This window comes from Drosophila bipectinata, chromosome 2R, assembly GCF_030179905.1.
Source record: "Drosophila bipectinata strain 14024-0381.07 chromosome 2R, DbipHiC1v2, whole genome shotgun sequence".
Classification (NCBI taxonomy): Eukaryota; Metazoa; Arthropoda; class Insecta; order Diptera; family Drosophilidae; genus Drosophila; species Drosophila bipectinata.
The window spans coordinates 3263169-3285857 of NC_091737.1; the positions used below are offsets into that span (position 1 = coordinate 3263169).

The window sequence follows — 22689 nt, forward strand, 5'->3', positions numbered from 1 at the left end:
AGAATTTTTATCATCCTTGTTGAATTTAACTACAACTTCCTTGTGGTTGGCTAGGCGGCTATAGATGAATATTACAAAAATTGTTATGCTTATAACTATAATAATACAATACATTTATAGACTATATCTTATTTTTGTTGACTAACTATAGATTCTTGATAATATGCGTGATAGGAGCTTTATAAAATAAATTTTTATTCATTTATAGCTTTTGAAGTAGTGAATTTTATGCTTTTTATTTTGAGTGTACATTTGCTTAATTGTATAATATTTTTTCCTTCAATCGTTTTATTAATAATTCACAATTTTTATTAATTTTTGTTACAAAATTTGGTTAAATAAAATTAATGTGTAAATTCTTTTTTTGATATAAAGGTGTGTTGGAAAATAGCTGTTGTTTGTTTAAATCTTTAAAATTCATTGAGCTATTGACAATATAATAATTATTATTATTCATAAAATATTCGAATTTGTCGTTTATGTCAATTTGGCGTTATCAGGTTATTTAATTATTCTGTATTTTTAAACTTCTTTGAATGATGTTGGTTATGGACTAACATATATAGATGAACATTTTTATAGGTCTGAACCAGATATAGCATTGACACTTAAACAATTAAAACATGAAATAAAAAAAATATATAAAAGGAAGTATTCCGTTAAATAGATAAAAACGAGATGAGCTCACAAATATAGAAAAAGCCAAAAAAGATTTAGATACCCGAAAGAAAACATAATAGACAATAAATAATTTAATGAAATAAACTAAGAGAAACTTCTATCAATAAAGACTTCAGCTTTGACATGCAGCCAAACATAAAATACTTTTATGTACATATTTAAAAATTAAACCCGTTTTCCGTTGTCAGAACTTAACATCTAAACGGCTTGACCGAATTGGCTTCTAGTTTTCTAATACTCTGTACAAGGTACTTACGGAAAAAAATATTAAGCAAAGCGTTCTCAAGTTGCCGCGAAAACAATAAAAACAGCCCTTTTCTATTTCCTATACACAAACAAATCAAAGTGGTCTGGGGGTTGGTTGTCAAATATTATAGTTGCGTTTAGAAATTGGTTGATATTTAGACAACACATTAAATTCGTTTGTTTTAAAGACTAAGAAGTTTTTTGTTTGCTAATAAGTGTTTGTTAGTTACGGTAAGTTCACTTCACTTCATATCATTTTTTGGTAACTTTTGGTGACTTCACAGAAACCAATACAAGAAACCAACAATGCCAAAAACCAGACGTACATACAAACATAAACCGCAGAACTCGAAATATGGCATGTTAAAGATATATAAGAGCAAATCTAACTTATGAGCAATTCGAACCGCGAAATTAACTTCAAAGGAATCGAAATCTACATAGAAATGTTATGTTTAATCCCCATAGAGCTGCATTCAGTTATAATGTGGCAATTGATTATAGTTCAGAGCAAATTGTTGCTATTGGACTAATGATTATTGTGTGTCCACATTGCAATGAATTGAAATTCAAAAAAGAAGCCCCTGGATTATGTTGCATTGGTACCACCACCAGAGCCACTACATTCATTGGTTTCAGGAAATGGGCCAGATTCTAATCATTTTTTGACTCATATCCAGCAACACAATAATTGCTTTAAAATGACGTCATTTGGCGCAACTAAAGTTATTCGAGAAAATTGTTTACCTACTTTCAAGGTAAGTAAGTATAATGGTAAACAATTTGCTCCATAATTACCTAAATACAAATTAATATTCTTGCAGATTCCGGGTCAAATATATCATAGAACAGGTTCCTTATTGCCAGTGCCTGATGAAGACTATACATTTTTGCAAATATGTACACCCAGTCCTTTTTTAACGCGATTGTTGGTTCTGCGTAAAAAAAAAACTAATCGCGTAAAAAAATATCGCGTAAAAATGGTAACCGCTAACTAAATGACTAATGACTAGATTTGCAATAATTGATACACATAGAGTAATCGCAATCGCAATCGCGTTAAAGTGAAAAATCCGCGTAAAAAAAGATTGTGTAAAAAAACGACTGGGTGTACAATATTTTATGGGCAATTCAAAAAGAGAAGTCGATCAGCGTTGTGCACTCAACAACTCAGTGAAAAGATCCATTGTGGAACAACTTCAAACATTTTTCCATCAACACAATAAGTTAGTTGCATTATTCACAACTGCATTAGACCGCATGCCATCAGAGCAGAGAAAAAACACTGACAAAAACTTTTTGAGTAGAATAAATTTATTTGTTAATTAATTGGTCAAAAATATATATTTCTTTATTAATTCGTCAAAATCGATTGTAATTAGTAATTTTCGTAAAGAAATATCTCATCTGAAGTTGGGAGCTTTCAATATGTTCATCCATTTTTGTCCGCCTAAGAAATACGACTGCAAAAGAAACCCAAACGTTTTTTCTTTAGTGCAGAAGTCTACGCCAGCCGCGCAGTTCCCTTTAAAATTGTTGTTGTTTTTGGTACGATTTGCGAGTTTGGTACCTTGGATTGTGTTGTTGCAAATTCGAGATCGCGGCGATGTGCTTGCTACCTGCGCCAAAAGTCAGTGTCGTTGTTTTTGTAAATCTTCACCGAACATCTGGCACGACTTGCTGGCGCCTCCGAAAAAAGATAACGGTTTAAGCAGTGTGAGTAAATTGAGCCACGGCGTGCCCATCTCTGCCTTACAATATCCTATACTATATCCTATATCCTATATACATATTACCGACCCTAAAACGAAACAGTACCAGCGCGAAGCCGGGATGGACAGCAAGTATTTTATAAATGGTACATATGTATTTAATATTTTAGGTTGTTTTATTTCTACCAAATAGTGTTCATAATTACTGGGTATTTTAAAAATGTAAATATTAAAACAGGTACATTTTTAATAGGATCCAAACCAAAAATAAATCTTTCAGCAGGAATTATACCTGTAGTACAGTGGTCGGCACCCCAACACATTGATATGATTTTACCGCATTAGTGTTAGTAACGAATAGCAGAAAGTAGGCTGTGAGCATGACGTTTCACACACGTATACTGTGTGTGTGTGGCAGAGCTCGGGCAGAGAAATTTCCTATGCCCCCGAGATAGGGCCGTGCCGACCTCTGCTGTAGTATCATGTGTTAATTTGTGATTGTAAACATACATAAGTGGCTTTCTCAATGTTCATTAGTTTTTTTTCGGCATCATTAAGCGTAAAAAAGACACGTAATTTTTTATGAATTGTTTAATGGACTCTTTCTACATCAACTATGCCGTTCTTCTGGTAGTTGTTTTTATCTAAATTAATTTTTTTTCTAAACAATTTTGCAATGCTTTGCATTTTATTCCAGGATCTTGATCCTTTTTATTATTTTGGATTTTCCTATAATATTTTTAATACATTGTATTTTTTTTTATTTTTATAAAAAAAATAAACTGTCATCTGCGAAGTTATGTAAATTAGGAAGTATAACTAAAGTTTTAATTAATTTGGTTTAATTATTCTGTAAAACCCATTTATGTACATTACAAAATTGTATCCGCATACAAATTTAAGAATAATGGCTTTTGCTGTCTAGACTAGACTGAGACTAGTCTCTCAGTTTTGAAGCTATCGACTTGAAACTTTTCACACACCCTTCTTTCCTTTGTACCCAGTATATAAGTCGGAACAACCGAGATCGGCCGACTATATCCTATAGCTGCCATATAATTGATTGATCGGAAATGGTATAACATTGGTGTTTTTAGAGTTAAAGAGGCCAAATTTCATAAGGATCGTCCAACTATATCCTATAGCTGCCATATAACTGAACGATCGGAAATGACCCATATTTTAATATGTTTTTTCTAATTGTTTGTTCGTTGTGCTTTATTTTAAGTTAACCTTGATAGGGCGTCTGCTACATTATTTTCTTTTTCTTTAAAGAAATTTACACCCTAATCAATTTAATATTAGGTTCTTCGATATTTTGTAACCAAATTAGTGGTTAATGATCGAACGCTATTTTAAATTTTCTTTCGAATAGGACGGAAATACTTTAGCTAATAATTCTTTTTTGATAGTTGAGTAATTTATTTAACAAACGGTTCTTAAGCATAATTACTAGCATTATCTGATAACTAAAACTTTTTTTCGAAGTCTGAATATCTTAATATTGCATCATTAGTTATTAAAGTTTTTAATTTTTTAAATGTTTCAACATAACTGGCATCTTTAGTATTTATTTTAGCACCCTTTTTAAGGCACTGGGTCATTGTCTTAGCAATTTTTGCAAATTCTCTAATAAACTTGCAGTAAAATACGCAAAGACCTCTAAATAATTTTACTTGTTTAGGAGTACTTGGAATTTGGAAGTCATGAATAGCTTAAATTTTATTTTGGTCTGCTTTTATTCCTTTAGTAGTTATTATATGGCCTACATATTATTTTTCTCTTTTTTTGTGAACTCGAATTTATCTAATTTGATTTGATTTGATTTTCTTAAACGGACAAATACCTTTTTTAAGGCATTGAATGTGTTCTTTTAAGGAGTTTAAAAAAATTATAATATGTATCATCTATGTATATACACTAAGCAATAAGTTCCTATTATATCATGAAGAATGTTACTTATAAGCCGCTAAAATGTAGCGGTTGAATTTGTTAGCTCAAAAGGCATTCTAGTATACTCATGATGACCTTCCTTTGTAGAAAAGTAGTTTTTTTATAATGATCTGGGTCCATCTGAATTTGATGAAAGCCTTTTTCCAGATCTAAAGTTGTAGAAGGTTGACATTTCCCTAGTTCGTCTAATATTTGATCCATATTCTGAATGAGAAACTTATCATCAATAGCACAGCCACACAAAAAAAAAAAGTGTCCGGGTTGGGAAATCAGAGTACCCTATCCCCATGTATTTTGGACCGCTGAACACGAATCTGAAGTCCCTTTTGGTCCTGCACGTGTACGTTTCTTCCTAACCTCAAAAAAAGTTTTACAATAATAATCTTTTTTATAATCTTTCGTCGTCCAAACTGTAGTATCTGTGCGAATCGGGGATTTCAACGGGCAAGTGCAGCAAATACAAAGCACGGTTACCCGTTGCTGCAGTTGTTATCCGCTCATTCTCCAGTTTGTCGTTTGAAACATCACAGCCTTGTAATAGGTGAAACGACATGAACCTAGCATCTTATAGTAGTAGACTCCTTCTAATAAGCTTACCAACCTTTACTAATCGTAGGACAATGCTGGGTGTTTTTTTTTCTACATAACCTCATCAATGGGTATGTAGATAGCCAGCATTTACTAACACGCTTAAATTTCTAGAAGGACTAGAAATTTTAGTCCTCTATTCCTTAGCCATTGTAGTTTGACATATGCACAGCACGACCCTCTTAAGGTCTTTTGTTCGAACTACAATGGACTCAAGTATTTTAAATTTTCTAATTAACTCCTCTTAGCTTTATAAATAACAAATAGCTTAATAAATATTAATAAATCGTTTATCGAGCGCCCTTCGGTCTGGGCCTCTAAGCTTAATGATGAATGCAGGAATGCTATATGATCCACTATTTGATGCACAAGCCATTTCTAAAATTCTGAAAGACCGCAAAATGTACACTTCAGAAGCTTCAAGTTTGCCCCTGCGAGCTCTCTTATTCCACGAACTGTGCGAGCTCTTTAAATTCCACGAACTATATTCCTCGCGAGAACTTGAGAATAAACAAGAAAGGAAAGCTAACTTCGGGCGGAGCCGAAGATGATATACCCTCGTAGATAAAACCGGATATATATCGAAAACAACGGATGTAGTTGGTCGATCCATATAAGAATATCATAATAAAACCAATTAATTAAAATAAAAAATCTAAAACAAAGTCTCAAACTTCTGTCTGCAAAAATACGAGAGTTGGTATTTCTACCAAATACCATTCCCATCGTTTAGTTATGGTGCGTCGCATTATTTTGCCAAAAATAGCTATCATGTAAAATTTGAACTCTCTAACTAAAAAAACACCAAAGGAATACCATTTTCGATCAATCAGTTATATGGCAGCTATAGGATATAGTCGGTCGATCCTGGCCGTTCCGACTTATATACTGCGTGCAAAGGAAAGAAGGGTGTGTGCAAACTTTCATAGCTCATAGTCGAAAGCTTTAAAACTTAGATACTAGTTTGCGTAGAAACAGACAGACGGACAGACAGACGAACATGCTCATATCAACTCAGGAGGTGATCCTGATCAAAAATTGCACATTTTTGGACAAAATATAAAAAACTTACATAAGCTGAAATTTTCGCCTTTTATTCGTGTTTTTGTGGATTTTAACATTTTTTTCAGCACAACTTACAAAACAGTGTGCAAAAGAAAAAAATAAACTCAATGGAAGGGAATGGAATAAACTCACACAAAGTGCACCAAAATTGCCTTTAAAAAAATTGCCTTTTTGCTTTCGGACTAGAAGTTTCCCTTTATCATAGGACCAAATAGTACATCGTTTAGTACAATTGTGTATCGATCTGTTCGCTGATTGAAACTGTTAAGCCAAAATAGGATAAAACTGGGCTTAGCAAGCAACATAATAGAAGTTCGTTGGCTTGCTCCGCTGCCAACAATAAACAACCTTGCAATTATTGTAGCGCAGTGTAGTCCGTTCGCTCGTCGTGCTGTAATGCAACGGGTTATTGAGCCCCATACTCATCTAAGGAAAGATCCTATTACAGGAACTTTGGTTAATTAAGCTAGATTGGAGTCAATACCACTACACTTGGAAACAACGTGGAATAAAATACAGAATAGCTTGTCGCAATTAGAGAACATCTCCATTCCGAGTTCTGATGAATCCTTAGGAACCATCAAAGCATTCCAAGTCACCGAGAGTAATTATGACAAAGCTGTCGCTAGTCTATAAAAATTTATTATAACGAATTTCTTATCTTTGTGAACCACATTATCAAATTTTTTTAGCTTTCCGAAAGCCCTATGCGTCGTCGCTGAGAGGTCTCATCAACACGGTGTCATTGATTTATGATCATTGTTATCCATAGGAAGGACACTAAAATTGCGAGCTCGCTGATTATTTATTCAATTTCGAGTAGAGTGGATTCAGTGACTAGACAAAAGACAATCTAGACAATCCAGACAAAAATGGGAAGAATCACTGGATTATGTGGAATTGCCGCTGTGAACCGATTTCGAAAAAATATTCAATCGTAGCACCTGTCCGCTGAAGAAACTGTAAAACCAAAACAGGATAAAATTGGGGTGAGCAAGCAACCTAATTGAAGTTCGTTGGCTTGCTCCGCTGCCAACAACAAACAAGCTTGCAACGACTTGAACTTGTAAAGTCAGCCTCACTGTGTATAAATTGTCATTTATCAAACTGTTGCAAAACACTTTCCCTGGATGGATAGTTTCCGGAAAATATATGGAATATTCCTTAACTTCTCAACAGCTTGTCCCTAGCCTGAATTGCTAAGAAAAATTACTCTCGATAGATATCAGTTAAAAAAAAATTCTAGACGTTGGAAGAAGAAAAGCTGTTGCTGCCTGAACAAGAGATATGTGAGGAATATTATCAGAAGAATACTGTTGTACTGCGTTCAGGTCGATTTGAAGTCAGACTGCCATTTAAAATTTCGGTTCCTGCTTTTTGGTAGAACACTGGATCGTATTAAGCTAGATTGGGATAAGGCAATTCCAGGCGTGGAACAAACCTCGTCTTATTGGAAGTGAACGAAGCATGTTCCGCGGAAATGATATTTGGTAAAAATACCAACTTTGGTATGATATTCTCATAACGCTATTCTCATGACAGTCGACCAACTATATCCGAGGTTTGCGATGTACATATATCCGGTTTTATCAGCAGGGGTTAATCAAATTCGGATCCGCCCAAGGTTAGCTTTCCTTTCTTTTTGTTGTATAGTTTTATATATGTATGTACCTATATTGCATTTTTTTCCTCAAAAATTGGCATGGAATTTTTTTTATTTGATATATAGATCAGATATAGATCAGTAGCCAGTATTAAAACGTTAGTACTGGAACAGCCCAAGTTGTTTACAAAGAATCTGTATACAGAATCCCAAAAGCTTAGAGGCTTGGGCTTCTAAACTGGAAAAACAAATGAAAACTGGTGCGAGCTTTACCTTAGTTCCAAAATCCAACAAAGTGTGCTCTACTTATCTTCCTAAGACAAAAAATTTTTTAAATTTTTGAGAATAAATTATTTGTAACATATACATACATTTAAAAATTATATGTAGCACAAAAAATGTCAGTTTGAAATTTAAAAATCGGATTTAAAAAATAAAATAATAATAAAATTAGACAATTTGAAACGGACCTTTGTAATGTTTTGAATTTATTTGAACGGCATCAAGCATACATATTTACATAAATACATACGTATGTATGTATGCATGTAGAATAGTGCTAATTATAAAGAACCACTTTCCATATTTTGTATTTATATACATACATATAAGTAGATATAAGTATGTTAACATACACACATATGTATTTAATGTGCAAAATAAGATTTTTTTGTTTAAATATACATATGTACTTATGTACATGAGTAACAATGAAAATCTAAAACACAAGTTTATCAGAAATTATAAACATCACACATTAAAAAAAAATAAATCATATTCTTAAACCTTTAAACGTACCAGTTTTTATTCAATTTTTTTTGAACTTTTTTTTTCAAAGAAAAGAAAAGAAAAATATTTTAATAAAATTAAAGTTTTTTGAATATAAAGGCACCGTAGGTTAAACCCATAGAGTAGGGTATCTTAAACATTTGTGAAGTTTGCAAAACGTTCATGCGAAGCTTGACACTCTACTGAAACTAAATACGCAGAAGCATCACGACCAACATATTCTGAAAAAAGGCGCATTAGTTTTCAGTTTCATAAAAAATAATGACATTTAAATACCCTTAATATTTTAATTATGTAATCTTGATATTCAGGATTCTTGTTTAACTTAAAAAAAAAAAAATAAAAAAGAATATACGCTTTTAGAAAGGGTTACAAAAGAAAGGCTTTTTACAACATTTCTTTCGCTTGGGGTAATAATAACTAAAAGGAGGGAAGCAGAGTAAAAAGTCTGTAACTCTGTAAAACTCGTCCGATTCGGCTGAGTTTAGATTTGTAGGTATGCATGTATATATTTGCCATATAAATAGTTTGACATGAAAACATTTTTTAAAACACTTTTTTGAACTGCCGTTTTGGGGGCTTGAGTTTTCAGGATTCAATTTTGAGGATTTCAGTTATAAGGGAGGAAATAAGCGTTGCAAAATTTGAACACATGTTTGATCTACGTGGATACCTCCTCCAAAAATCTGTTTTGCTGATTTGGCTGAATATTGTTTTTCAGTATTTGTTTTATTGTATTCATTACTATAGAAATAGTTTGGATTCAAAACTTTTTTAGAATACGCAGGAGGGAGCGTGTCAAAAATTGGAAATAAACTTGACATGTGCTGCAATCATAGGAGACTTCATTCTAATTATTAAAGCTCTGCATTTAACAGTCTCTGAGATCGACGCGTTCATACGGACAGACTGAAATGGCTATATTAATTAGGTTGTTAATATATGCATACGTATATACTTCAAAAATATATATACTTTATGGGATCGTAGAGCCATAAAGACTGTACGAGTACCCGGTATAAAAAATTAATTTTTCTCTTCTGCTGTTACATACATATAATATCCTATTTTTCATAAATACCAACAACTTAGTATTTAACTTAATAAATCTTCTAATTGGCTTAAAAAATGGCTGAAAATTAGCAGAATTGTCAGAAGAGTTTAGTGCAATTAACCTGTAGATGGCCGACCATATATGTAGGTTACGAACCGCACCCATAGAAAAACGTGGAAAAATCCATATTTTACCAGGGATCAAGGTCAACGAACCGTTGTTGATAATACACCATTAGAGAAGATGGACGTAGATCCAACATCGTCTAAATTCCGTCAAGCGACAAACTTTCAGCGCTCTCAGGGTTCTTCCGCAATGCAGGCACTGAATGCACAGCCACAGAATTTACAAAAGAGCCCGATGAACTGTCAAAGATTGTCTGACTTTAGGCGTCAAAGGGTTAATAATCTGTTTGAAGAAGATAAGGGTGGTCAAACCGAGGATTATTATAATCAGATTGCCAGTGATGCGGTAGATGACAAAGACGATGAAGGAAAAACGGGCTATGAAAGTGATGCCGTACATTTTTTAGGGGGATCGTCCCTGCTTCCGTTCGTCCAACGAACAGTAGCGGGGGAACCACGAAAGTTTCTAGTTGACACGGGGGCCTCTAAAAGCTACATTAAGAAAGAGATTGGGTGGCCGACTTCAATTCCCGTTGATTCTCCATTTACTGTCAAATCGCTTCATGGGGTCGAAAAAATAGAACACAAATGCCAGTTTTATCTTTTTGATGTGGAAAGCCCTTTCTTCTTATTACCAGGACTTACAACTTTTGACGGCATAATTGGCCTTGACCTGTTAGCGCAAGTAGGTGGGACCATTGATCTTAAAAGCAATTCTATTAGATTTAATGGGGGACGTGAGGATCTGCACTTTCAAAAATGCGCTCAGGTTAACTTTACGAATATTGAGTATATTGTCGTGCCCCCAACAGTGCAAGGAAGTTTTCAGCAGATGATGTCTAAATACTGACCCAAATAAGAAATTGCCGTTCAACACAAATGTTGTAGCGACTATTCGGACAGAGGATAATGAGCCAGTTTATTCAAAACTGTATCCGTTTCCGATGGGTGCTGCCGATTTTGTCAATCAGGAGATCAAGGACTTACTAAAATATGACATTATTCGACCATTTCGGTCTCTCTACAATAACCCCATATGGGTTGTAGATAAAAAGGGCTCCGACGCTTCGGAATCGTCTGAAAAACGCTTAGAAGTCGATTTTAGAAAATTAAATTTGAAAACTATGGCCGATAGATACCCCATGCCGAGTATAAATATGATACTGTCGAATCTGGGAAGGGTCAAATTTTTCACGACCCCTTCACTACCCTACCCTTTTCGACCTTAAGTCTGGATACCACCAGATAGAGCTTGCGGAATTGGACAGAGAGAAAACTTATTTTTCGGTCAATGGAGGCAAGTACGAGTTCTGCCGGCTACCCTTCGGACTAAAGAATGCCTCAAGCATTTTTTAAAGGGCAATAGACGATGTCCTCCGGGAGGAAATAGGAAGGATCTGTTACGTCTAGGTGGATGACGTTATTGTCTTTTCAGAAACTGAAGAATCTCATATTGACCATATTGCGGATGTTTTAAAGTGCCTGCAGGACGCCAACAAGCGAGTGTCCAGGCAAAAGTCACACTTTTTTAAAGAAAGTGTTGACTTCCTCGGTTTTGTTGTGACAAAGGAGGGTACTAGGACAAGCCAGAACAAGGTAAACGCCATCAAGGATTTTAAACAGCCATGTAATTTGTTCGAGCTGATATCGTTATTGGGCTTAGCGAGTTACTATCGATGCTTCATCAAAGATTTCGCATCAATAGCGAGACCTTTGACAGAGTTACTGAAGGGTGAAGGTGGCATACCGCTCTAAAGGCATTTCTATGAGCTTTGATGAGTCCCAGTTAAGCGCTTTTGACAAGCTTAGAAATATTCTTGCTTCAGAGGACGTTATCCTCCATTACCCGGCTTTTACGCGATCATTTGATCTGAAAACTGATGCTTCATTCTTTGGCATAGGTGCAGTGTTGCCTCAGGGCAATAGGCCTATAACGATGATATCCAAAACGTTGAAGGATAGGGAATTAAATTATGCCACGAATGAAAGGGAATTACTAACAATAGTCTTCGGAAAGTCTTCGTCACTATCTCTATGGAAAAAGTGACATAAACATATTTACGGACCATCAGCCCCTTATATTTGCGGTTTCTGATAAGAATACTAATTCAAAACTCAAGCGCTGGAAGGCCCGCATTGAAGAAAGCGGTGCAAAGCTCATGTATAAGCCAGGAAAGGAAAACTGTGTGGCGGACGCTTTGTCACGACAACCAGTGATTGAAAATGCTATGCTACATCAGAGTATTTTTTTTTTTGCTCCCGCTATTGCTCTGTTTTCGATCGGCTATGTAGCATAGCAGAGAGCACAAAATCAAAACGGCTGCTCTCTGCTCTGCTCTGTAGCACTGAACGTCGGAGCACGGAGCAATAGCAATAGCAAGAAAATGCGCGACACGCTGTAGTTGTAGCAATAGCACAAGCATCGATAGTGAAATGAGAGCAGAGCCAAAGAAAATAATATTGTGATCTCGTAGCAACTGCATAGTCGCTCTCGTAGCAATTACGTAGTCGCTCTGGTAGAATTTTTGTAGTTGCTCTTATTTCGCCGAATTTTGCCGCATATCAATGTTACCGCTACACTTTGTTTTCGTAGGCATGGTCATGTACTGATTTAATTGTATTAAGAGCGCAGTAAAGTAAACATGGCTTGCCGAAAGAACACAATTAATATTTTAAAATATTTTGAAGACAATGGGTCAACAACGCAGTGCAAATCATGCAATCGGTCTTTAAAGAAAGATCGCACATTTAATTTAAAGAAACATATTGTGGGAGTGCACAAAATAAAAATCGATGATCAAGACGAGGAGTCCATGTGTTCAGAAAACATATCACAATCCAGAAAATAAATAATTAAAGTTAAAATTAACAAAATACAATTAATTCGTTCGTACATAGGACTGGTAACAGAAGAAAGCGTACCTTTCAATGTTTTGAATTCGGAAAACATGCGAAATATAATAGATCCGATTTGTCACGGTCTTGCAGAAAAGAGCGGAAAAAGCTTTAAGCTAAATAGCAGTAAATGCAAACACATGCTACAACATGTGGCGTCTGTCAACATCTACTACAACATTACTGTCTTTGAAAATAGATAGCGCAACTCGGCTTAACCGCAACATTTTTGGAATTAGTGCGAAATTTATTAATGAAGATAAAATTATATCCCGGATTTTGGGCATGTCGGAACTTAAAGGCGCAGGTGGAAGCACATCTAAAAATCTGGCCAAGGAAATTATACCTATTTTGGAGAAGTACAACATCCGATTGAATCAAATTATTTAAATTACATCAGACAATGGAGCTAACATGATTAAAACGACAAAAATATTATCACAAAGTTATATTTCTGATATTGATTTTGAAGGCACAGAGGAAGTAGATAAAAACATTGACTACACTACAAAAATTGAGAATTTTGAGGCCTCAGATGAATTGCATGTGGGTATTATACAAATATGCCGGTGTGCAGCACATACTGCACAACTTTGCGCACTTAATGTTTCTAAAAAGGCATACATTAAAAGCTATTTACTTCAATGTCGCAACATTCGTAAGCCATCAAATGGTTATCGTGAGGCATTTGAGTTTCGTAAACTGAAATTGCCTCAATTGGATTGTCCCACAAGGTGGGGATCAACATATGAAATGATCGACCGATTGAACAAATCAAAGGACGTATTGAGTGACATTGAAGCAATCGAAAATAAAACGGATGATGAAAATTTCGAGTTGTGGGAGTTTGTAGAAAGCTACACTTGCATTATGAATTCACTGCAAAAAACCATTGTAAAGTTTCAAGAAGAGCAGTTGCACTACGGAAATTTCTATGCTTTATGGCTCACATGTAAATTGACTATAAACCAAATTTTATAATCCCGGTCAGATAGCGATGGTTCGATTAGTTTTGAAATTGGCCAAACTCTCATCAAAATCATAGAAACGCGAACGGAAAAACTTGTATCGAATGTGGGTTTTGATGCATGCTTATACCTAGACCCGAGATTTCAACAAATTCTCTCCTCGACTCAGAAGAAAAATGCTATACAATTTTTAAAAGTTTTGTCGGAAAAAATTAAAGCAATTAACCCAAAACTTAATACATCAACGACTTCAGCTAATTCTATGAGTATTGAAGAAGGGTTTGAAAATAATTAGTTCGACTTGTTAGACAGCTATTTGGGAGCTACGGTATCGCCATCAGATGAATGCATGGATGTTTTTGCAAAAATCGAAACACTAAAACTCCCTTATATGAAAGCAAATGGTAATGTGTTGAACTTTTGGAGAGAAAGAAAGGCGATTGATCCTGAACTAAATGTACTAAGCAAAGTTTTCTTTGCCATTCCGCCAACAAAAGTAAGCATTATTGTTTATGCTGCAAGATATATGCTAAAACCTTTTAATTTTATTTAGGTCACAATAGAACGCGCATTTTTATCGTTAAAACTTATATTGGCCGACAATCGGAATAGGTTAAACCATAACACATTAGAAAATATTTTACTGGTCAAACTATACTCATTCCATTTGGACAGTGCCATTGACAATTTCCCTTTATTTGAAGAGGAAGAAAATATTAATTGAAATTATTGTTATTGTATGGAAATTTAATTTTTTATTTTTGTTATATGAAAAAAAAAATATTCCTCTAATTTGAAATTAACGTCTTTTAATGCAGTATCTGGTATGCGGCATAAAGAATGATATGCGGCAAAATTTGGCGAATCGAGAGCAACTACAAAAATGCTACCAGAGTGACTACGTAGTTGCTACGAGAGCGACTATGCAGTTGCTACGAGAGCACAATATTATTTTCTTTGGCTCTGCTCTCATCTCACTGTCGATGCTTGTGCTATTGCTACAACTACAAATAGCGTGTCGCGCATTTTCTTGCTATTGCTATTGCTCCGTGCTCCGACGTTCAGTGCTACAGAGCAGAGCAAAGAGCAGCCGTTTTGATTTTGTGCTCTCTGCTATGCACAGAGCCGATGGAAAACAGAGCAGTAGCTGGAGCAGAGCAATATTTTTACTTAAATTGCTGCTATGTAGCAGCAAATGCAAACGCTGGCGACAACGTGCTCGCATTTTGCAAAGTTTAGCGGAGTCGGATCGAGCCACTATTCACAATGAAGAGTCATCAACACTTGTTATTGAGGCCACGGAAAAGCCAGTTAACTGTTTTCAAAACCAAATCATATTGGAGGTGGCGTCCACGCAAATAAGCGACTATTTATTCTGTTTGGTACTAAGACTCGCCATCAAATTGATTTTTTGGATTGGGAGACATTCGTGGCCACCACCTAGTCTTGATCGATGCCCTGCATCATTACAGGAGTGGAGAGACATCTACAAAGTGACCGACCGTTGTGGGCAGCAACTTGCCACATAGGTTTCGTCAGAACCCACAATTCCGTGAGCAGCACGTGCCACGGTGGAACCCTCCGGCAAGAGCTGTGCAGGTGGAGAATGTTGCAGGCAAACACGCTGCCACAACTAAAGCAAACCTTATCTTATACGTAGCCTGCAGAGGGTAAGATGCTAAACAGACGTAAGCTTGCATTTTAATCCATTAAGTATTAAATCATTAGCTTAACACCATTTTTGAAAGTTATCAAGGTCAGACTGAAGACTGCATTGGGCAGAGATGGATTTTTAATGATGACAAAGCTTAACATCATCCGCATACATAAGAACTAGAGAGTTCGTTAAAGCAGGGGACAAGTCATTAATCAAAAGAGTAAATAGTAACGGGCCAAGATGACTTCCTTGAGGGACGCCAGATTTAGCACGGACCAAACGCGAATGTAGACTATTTGTTTTCTTCCATCTAAGTAGCTGGAGATCCTGTAATAATAAGCTGGAGATTTAATACTTAATGGTTCAAAATGCAAGCTTACGGCTTTTTATCGTTCTTGCTCTCTGCAGGCTACGTAAACTCTGTACGGGATTGAGGCCATTTTCGTTTAAAGCAGGTGTCAAAGACTAAATCGAAATATTTTTGTATATTTAAGTGTTCATTTTCAATGATTTGATCTCGTCAGCTAATATTACCGATTGCTTTATTTTACACAGTGTCGTACTAGTTCCGCCCTTTTTAGCTCCTAAAGGGATAACTCTCCTTTTTGTCTTAGAGCTTTGATTGACTTGTCCCTTTGTCCCTTATCTCAGATTATCTTGTGCCCCGGAAGACAATCGTTGAAAAAAACTCCATATAAAATAAAAATAAACGCCGAAAAGATCCTTGTAGATAAAATACAAATAAAACCAAAAAAAAAACGAAAAAATAAGGTGAACCCAAACGAAGTTCGGGTGTAGCGCCAACGTAAGCAAGACGTGCTTCGGCTCTCGCAGCAAAAGCGCAATGCATAATTCTTTTTCGTATTAACAGCTGATGCAACAACAACAAAAGCTTCTTAAGTAGTCGATCTACCGCGATCGTTAGCCCCAACACCTTCCAACGAATTCAATCCTGTTCACAAAGAAAGGGTGCGCACTCTCTTTCCGTTTATTTCAGCGACTGTGCAAAGCGGGGTGAGCGATAAATGCATTTCCCCTCTTCCTGGCCTTGCCTCACCCCAACTACCCATGCCTGGCCATGTTTACCAGACCCCTGACGTCATTAACAACTTCAAATGCAATGCCAACAACAACAACAATGGTTTCGTCTGTAAGCCCGTTTTGTCGTTGATCGTTTTGCCTACTGTGCCAGAACCGACAGTAGCTTCAAAAAAAAAAACAAGGTTCGACCATACAGACTGCCATAGATGCCTACACAAACATTAAAAGAAAACTAAGTCCGCAGGACAAGAAAATTGGTATCGTCATTAAAAAAAGGTAACCTCAGTGACGACATTAACAACTGTAAATGCGAACACCTGTTGTCAAAGCTTCCTCTTGGCCGTTTCAGTTGTTACGGTCGCTGCCTCTGCGTTGCGTAGGTTCCCCTAACCTTCCTACCTTTCAGAACACCCCCTTGGGTCGTCTGCGACTGGTCAAATAAGCTCTTCCTCTCCGCTACTCCAGGAAAACTTCGCGCATACGCGCTAGCGAGTCTGGATTGGAGCTTGGTAAGCTTTTGAATGCCCCTCCGTTACACCTGGAAACCACGCGCATACGAACTAGCGAACCAGGAACAGGACATGCCTGTGGTTTTCGCCCCCACTAAACCTGGGAGCACCGCTCATACGCGCTTGCGAGCCATACGACAGAAATGGTTGTTGGGTAATGTTCCATAGCACTCACCGTAACCGCATTGTAGATGCGTCTCTAAAAAATTTGGATGCTCGCTGTTATGACTCCTTTTTGATGATCTCATGTTTACCTACTTTGTTGTGGCGTGGATAGCCCTTTCCACTTCCCCCCTCCTTCGAAAAAACGACTGAGCGTTCCCCTTGGCCCCATACAAAATTTTTCATTTTCATTTGTTTGTTATACCCTTGCAGAGGGTATTATAATTTTGGTCATAAGTGTGCAACGCAGTGAAGGAGACATTACCGACCCTATAAAGTATGTATATTCTTGATCAGGATCACCTCCTGAGTTGATATGAGCATGTCCGTCTGTCCGTCTGTCTGTTTCTACGCAAACTAGTCTCTTAGTTTTAAAGCTATCGACCTAAAACTTTGAACACACCCTTCTTTTTTTTGCACGTAGTTTATAAGTCGGAACGACCGGAATCGGCCGACTATATCTTATAGCTGCCGTAATAGGCAGCTATTATAGCCGTAAAATGGCAATCACCGGCGAATTGCAATTTTACGGCACGAAATCCACGACTGTGTACGGACTAGAGTCTGCAGGAATGCATTCTTATTGCCTCAGCCATAGAATACATCCGAATGAAATAGAATGAATGAGTGCAAGAGACACAAAGAATTAAATGAGAGGGTGTGATAGACTAAGAGAGCATTCTAACTCATGGGCATGAGCTTTGAAACCGAGTGTGTTAGGGTGGGAAATAAGAAGGAATGAGGAATGCACCCGAATGGCTCGAATGGCGAAAACGCTTCTTTAAATATTTCTTTAATGGTGAGGGAGTTGACGAAAAAGTAATTTATAATGAAAGTGTTTTTTTTTCGCGAATGTATGAATAATTCTTCTATACTTATGGTTTTAACCGTTATTATTATTTTTTTTAGTGTTTTTTGTTTTGTTTTTTTGTGAGTTTTTTCAAATTAAATTATTTCACAACATTTTTTTAACGGATTTTTAATGAATAAATATTGAAAATATTTGTTTATTCTTATAAGTAAAATACGTAAAATAAATTATACAAAATAATAATGAATATTTCTAAAAAACAATGACTTGCATCTACTTTTGAATTATTTTATTATCAGCGTCTAAAAATACAGGAAAAAATGCTTATGAAACAATTCGAATGCGATCTATAGCTCTAGTTCATTCAATTTGGTTTTTATCCCCCAAATGTTGTGCGAGTGAGACTTCGGCCGCCTTTGATAAGTGGTACTTCTTCGCCCACACTGCTTCACCGACCATTTTCCCCTTCATAAATTATAGTGCCGCGCCTGGTCCTATCTCAAAGACTTCCTTCAGCTTCGTTGCGTTCTTAGATGGCGTGCCTTATCCAGCTCCAGTGCCTAAGGCGTTTTCGTCGAACAGGCCTCGCGGCATCCTTGGCTCTTTCCCGAATCGCTCTCTGTAGCGCTTCGGTCGTTGCATTTCGAAGTGGCACCGTTTCCGGCCTACAAAGTCCGCGCATACCGTTGCCTAAGGCTCTTCCGAGACCTGTGTCAGCATCCTGCCGCTTGCAACTGGCACGTCTCGCACCACCTGACATATTTTCGGATGTCTATTCCCTTGGGTTGCCGTAGGTTCCCCTAACACTCGCCCTTTCGTTGGCCACAAGCAGGCCTTCCTACCTTTCAGAACACCCCCTTGGGTCGACTGCGACTGGTCAAAGAAGCGCTTCCGCTCCGCTACACCCGGGCAACTCGGCCCTTTCGCTAGGGCCCTTTCATCCTGCTTCCAAGGTCACGCCACTTTCCCGTTGGCGGGTCGCCGTCCGTGCTCTCTCGCCTCTCCCAGCCACGGACCTCTGCTGTTCCTATGCGGACTTCGAAAGACCGCTTCAATTTACGTTGCCCAATCCACTCGTTGCTCCTTTGCTGACGCGAACCCCGCCGCACTTTCTAAACACTGCTGCCCGGCCGCCCCGAGAACCGTTACGTTCCACGTCGTGGAATCTTTACATTCTTCCCATTCCCCGTACTGCATGTGTAAAATAGTCCCAGCGCTTGACCGCTTTCGCTGTCACCATGCCACCTGTCTTGGGGTGACTAAATCTTTTCACAACACATGAAACAAAGATCCAAGTCAAATTCGAAAAAAGCTTTAGAAAATTGAAGGAGCTCCCAGACGCCGAGAAAAATAACTACTATGCCTACCAGATAAAAAGTAGCAAAGGTCAACAAGTAAGCATTGCTGAAGTCGAACAGGTACTGAAAGATAGAGGTTTTAACCTAAAAACCTTTTCAAATATACGTAACCGAGACAAACAACCGCAACCTCTCTTTCAAGTGCAACTTGTAACTGACTCTAAGGGCATTCTGACTTTAAGTGCGCCAGGGCATTCAATAAAGCTTGTCCCAAAAGCAGATCGGGCAATAGCCAGTCAAAAGAAACCACCATGGTGGTCGCAAACACTTGCGCCCTTTAAGACCAAGGCCCGCAAGGCCTTTAATTTTGCCAGCAAGACAAACTCGGAGACAGCCTGGGAGACGTAAACTTCGTAAGGCAAAAAGGAATGCCTGGACCAAGTTCTGCACGAACATTCAGTAAACATCAGAGGCCTCCATTGGCATTGTCCCGGATCAACTAATTAAAGCCGGACCCAATCTGAGGTCTTGGGTCAAGAAAGCTTTCTCAGCAATTTTCAGAATAGGCATCGTACCCGCAATGTGGCTGCGGACGAAAGTCGTATTTATACCCAAGGCGGGAAAACCATCCCCTGAGGACTTCAGACCAATAAGCCTGTCGTCCTTCCTTCTTAAGACAATGGAGAGATTAAAAAGCCTCCATATTAATCTTACTATCAACCCAGATGATATCTCGGGATCACAGCATGCGTATAGGAAGAGCCGATCCACGGAGACGGGACTCCACGAGATCACTACTTTCGTCGAAAAGGCACTAAGTGACAAGGAATACGCACTCTGTTGAGGAATACGCATACAGGACTGTTGAGGCGTCACTAGAAGGAGAATGTATTCATAAATACGTCAGAAGAGGCACTCCTCAAGGAGGTATACTCTCACCCCTACTGTGGAACGTGGCGGTTAATAGCCTACTGCGATCCCTAGAAGGTGGTGGTTGCAAAGTTATCGCTTACGCGGATGATGTCGCAATTGCCTTCTCTGGGAAATTTCCCCAGACTCTATGGGACCGCATGATGGACAAACTTAGGGTCCTCTCAACATGGGCAGTTAGGAATGGACTAGGTGTAATCCCGTCCAAAACAGAGCTTGTCCTCTTCATCAGGAACTACAAAATACCAAACTTAAGGCTTCCAAAACTATCAGGAGAAACACTCTCCCTTAGCGGTAGCGCCAAGTACCTAGGGATTACGCTAGACAGGAAACTGGACTGGAAGTCAAACACTATAGATCGAGCTAACAAGGCAACAATCGCGCTTTATACATGCCGAAAAGCCATTGGCCTTAAATGGGGAATGTCCCCAAAAATAGTAAGATGGCTTTACACAGCGGTCATAAGACCCATCCTTTTCTACGGGGTGGTGTTCTGGTGGCCTGCTCTCACAAACTCCACAATTAGAGAGAATCTTAGGAAAACGCAAAGGATGGCGGAGGTCTGTATCACAGGCAGCCTACGTACTACACCGACTGATGCCCTAGACTTCATACTCGACCTATTACCTGTAGAGATAATGGGGGCCAAGATAGCCACTAGAGGTGGGCACGGGCCGGGCTTTTTTTTCGTGGCCCGCGGGCTTACACAGGCCCGGAGTGAGCCCGGGCCCAAAAATTAAGATTCGTGCGGGCTTCGTGCGGGCCCGGGCCTTTGCAAAACGGCCCGGCCCGTGAAAACCCGAAATACGCCTTAAAACAATTTTGATTTGACCGCGCTATTTTTTTTTTATTTTCGAATTACAACCGCCATTTATCGTATTTTAATTGCTTATCGATGTTACTATCGATTTGCTTAAACAATATTTTACTTGTTTGCACACCACTATTAAAAATTTGGCGTCCTATTGTGAAATTCATAAACTTTGAAAAATAAAATAAAAATAAAAACATGAATTAGGATTAATAAATATGAACTTATATATATGTATACATAAATAACATGTCTTTTAAATTTTGAAATATGTTTAAATAAGTTTCGTGACGGGAAGGGCCGGGCCCGGGCCTTGATGAAAAAGTTTCGTGTTCGGCCGGGCCGGGCCTCTCAAAAAAGATTTTGTTTTCGTGCGGGCCCGGGCATCAAAATACAGGCCCGCGCTCACCTCTAATAGTCACGCTATCGGCAATTAGGCTACGCGAGACGGGCATATGGAAAAGGACCGACTATAGACATACCCAGTTGGACCTACACTGTTGGCTACAGACTACTGCGTACCTGTTGATAATCCCACCTTAAAATACTAGGTTTCCATTTCAACAAGGGAGGAGGAATGGGCCACACAAATTCCGGGACCAGCCAGTTCCCTCCATATTTACACAGACGGTTCAAAATTGAATGGCCAGGTGGGAGGCGGTTTCCATTGCGAACGGCTGTGTCTAAATGAGTCCTTCAGACTCACCGACCACTGTAGTGTGTCCCAAGCAGAAGTAATAGTAATAATAGAAGCGGCACTCAAAGCCCTTGACGGATTCTCATCCAACTCCAGGACAGTAAATGACTGTCGCAGATCTCTTAACGAGATGGCAGAGCAGTATGACATCCACCTCATATGGGTGCCCGGGACCACGAGGGTAATTGCGCCGCCGACGAGCACAATAATGATGCTTAATAGGAGCACACGCGGCTAGACTAGCGGTGACACTTTATGTCTACTGCAGGAGCTGTGGGGATGTAGAAGAGGAAGAGACAGTCACACACCTCCTGTGTCAATGCCCTGCGCTGGGGCGCAGCAACACTCACGGACCTAACAGACCTCGCGGAGATCGCTCCATGAAGACTCGTAGCTTTCATCCGTAAATCTGGATGGGACCGCGAGCCGCCGCATGATAGCACACTCTTGGGCACATCAGTAGATAGGAAGGGAGAGGTCCTTTTGTAGAACCTCTGCCTGTGCGGTATAACAAGGAGCCCCAGTGGCTCAAGTGGATGGGAGTGTCAGTCACTGGCCCCGCATCGCCGGCTCAACCTAACCTAACCTAACTGACTCTAAGGCGCTCAAGAAAAACGAAGTCCATCCCACCTACAATCGCCAGTATCTGCTGAACTCCAGTCCAGTGCCTAAATTGCCAGGAATAAGGATACCCAAAATCTTACTGCACACTCCGCTCTGTCCGCATCGCTTGCGGAGGGTTTCATGCAAAGTTTAAATTATAAAATGAGCCCAATAGCAAAAAGTTTAGTAACTGCGAAGGACACTACACAGCAAACTACAAAGGCTTTCCAGTATACAAGAAGTTAAAACGTCGGATTAATCAAAGAATGTCAACAGCACGATCTCCCCACATTAATCAAAGAATGTCAACAGCATGTTCTCCCCACACACCATTGGCACCCTCCAAATCCACACCTGAAGTTTTCTGAAATCCACACCGATCTTCACTCGGCAGTTCCACTATAACTAAAAACGTAAGCTTTGCAAGCGTTATAAAATCTGATGATACTCAGATTGCAACAAAGTGTAGATGAATTCATTTCTTTTATGCG

General features: G+C 38.4%; 2 long non-coding RNA genes across 4 annotated transcripts; both read left to right on the forward strand.

The window, feature by feature from the left end:
- The first annotated feature begins 1020 nt into the window (after positions 1-1020).
- On the forward strand, positions 1021-2339 carry LOC108134362 (uncharacterized). Of its 3 annotated transcripts, none has more exons than XR_011442404.1 (3): positions 1021-1158; positions 1212-1689; positions 1752-2339. It is a non-coding gene; the product is annotated as an uncharacterized lncRNA (long non-coding RNA). The 3 variants fall into 3 exon arrangements; XR_001773813.3 differs by having other exon boundaries at positions 1212-1685; XR_011442405.1 differs by having other exon boundaries at positions 1225-1685.
- A 4979-nt stretch (positions 2340-7318) lies between these two features.
- On the forward strand, positions 7319-8306 carry LOC138926073 (uncharacterized). The gene is made up of 3 exons (XR_011442413.1): positions 7319-7735; positions 7788-7869; positions 7975-8306. It is a non-coding gene; the product is annotated as an uncharacterized lncRNA (long non-coding RNA).
- The last annotated feature ends 14383 nt before the right edge of the window (positions 8307-22689 follow it).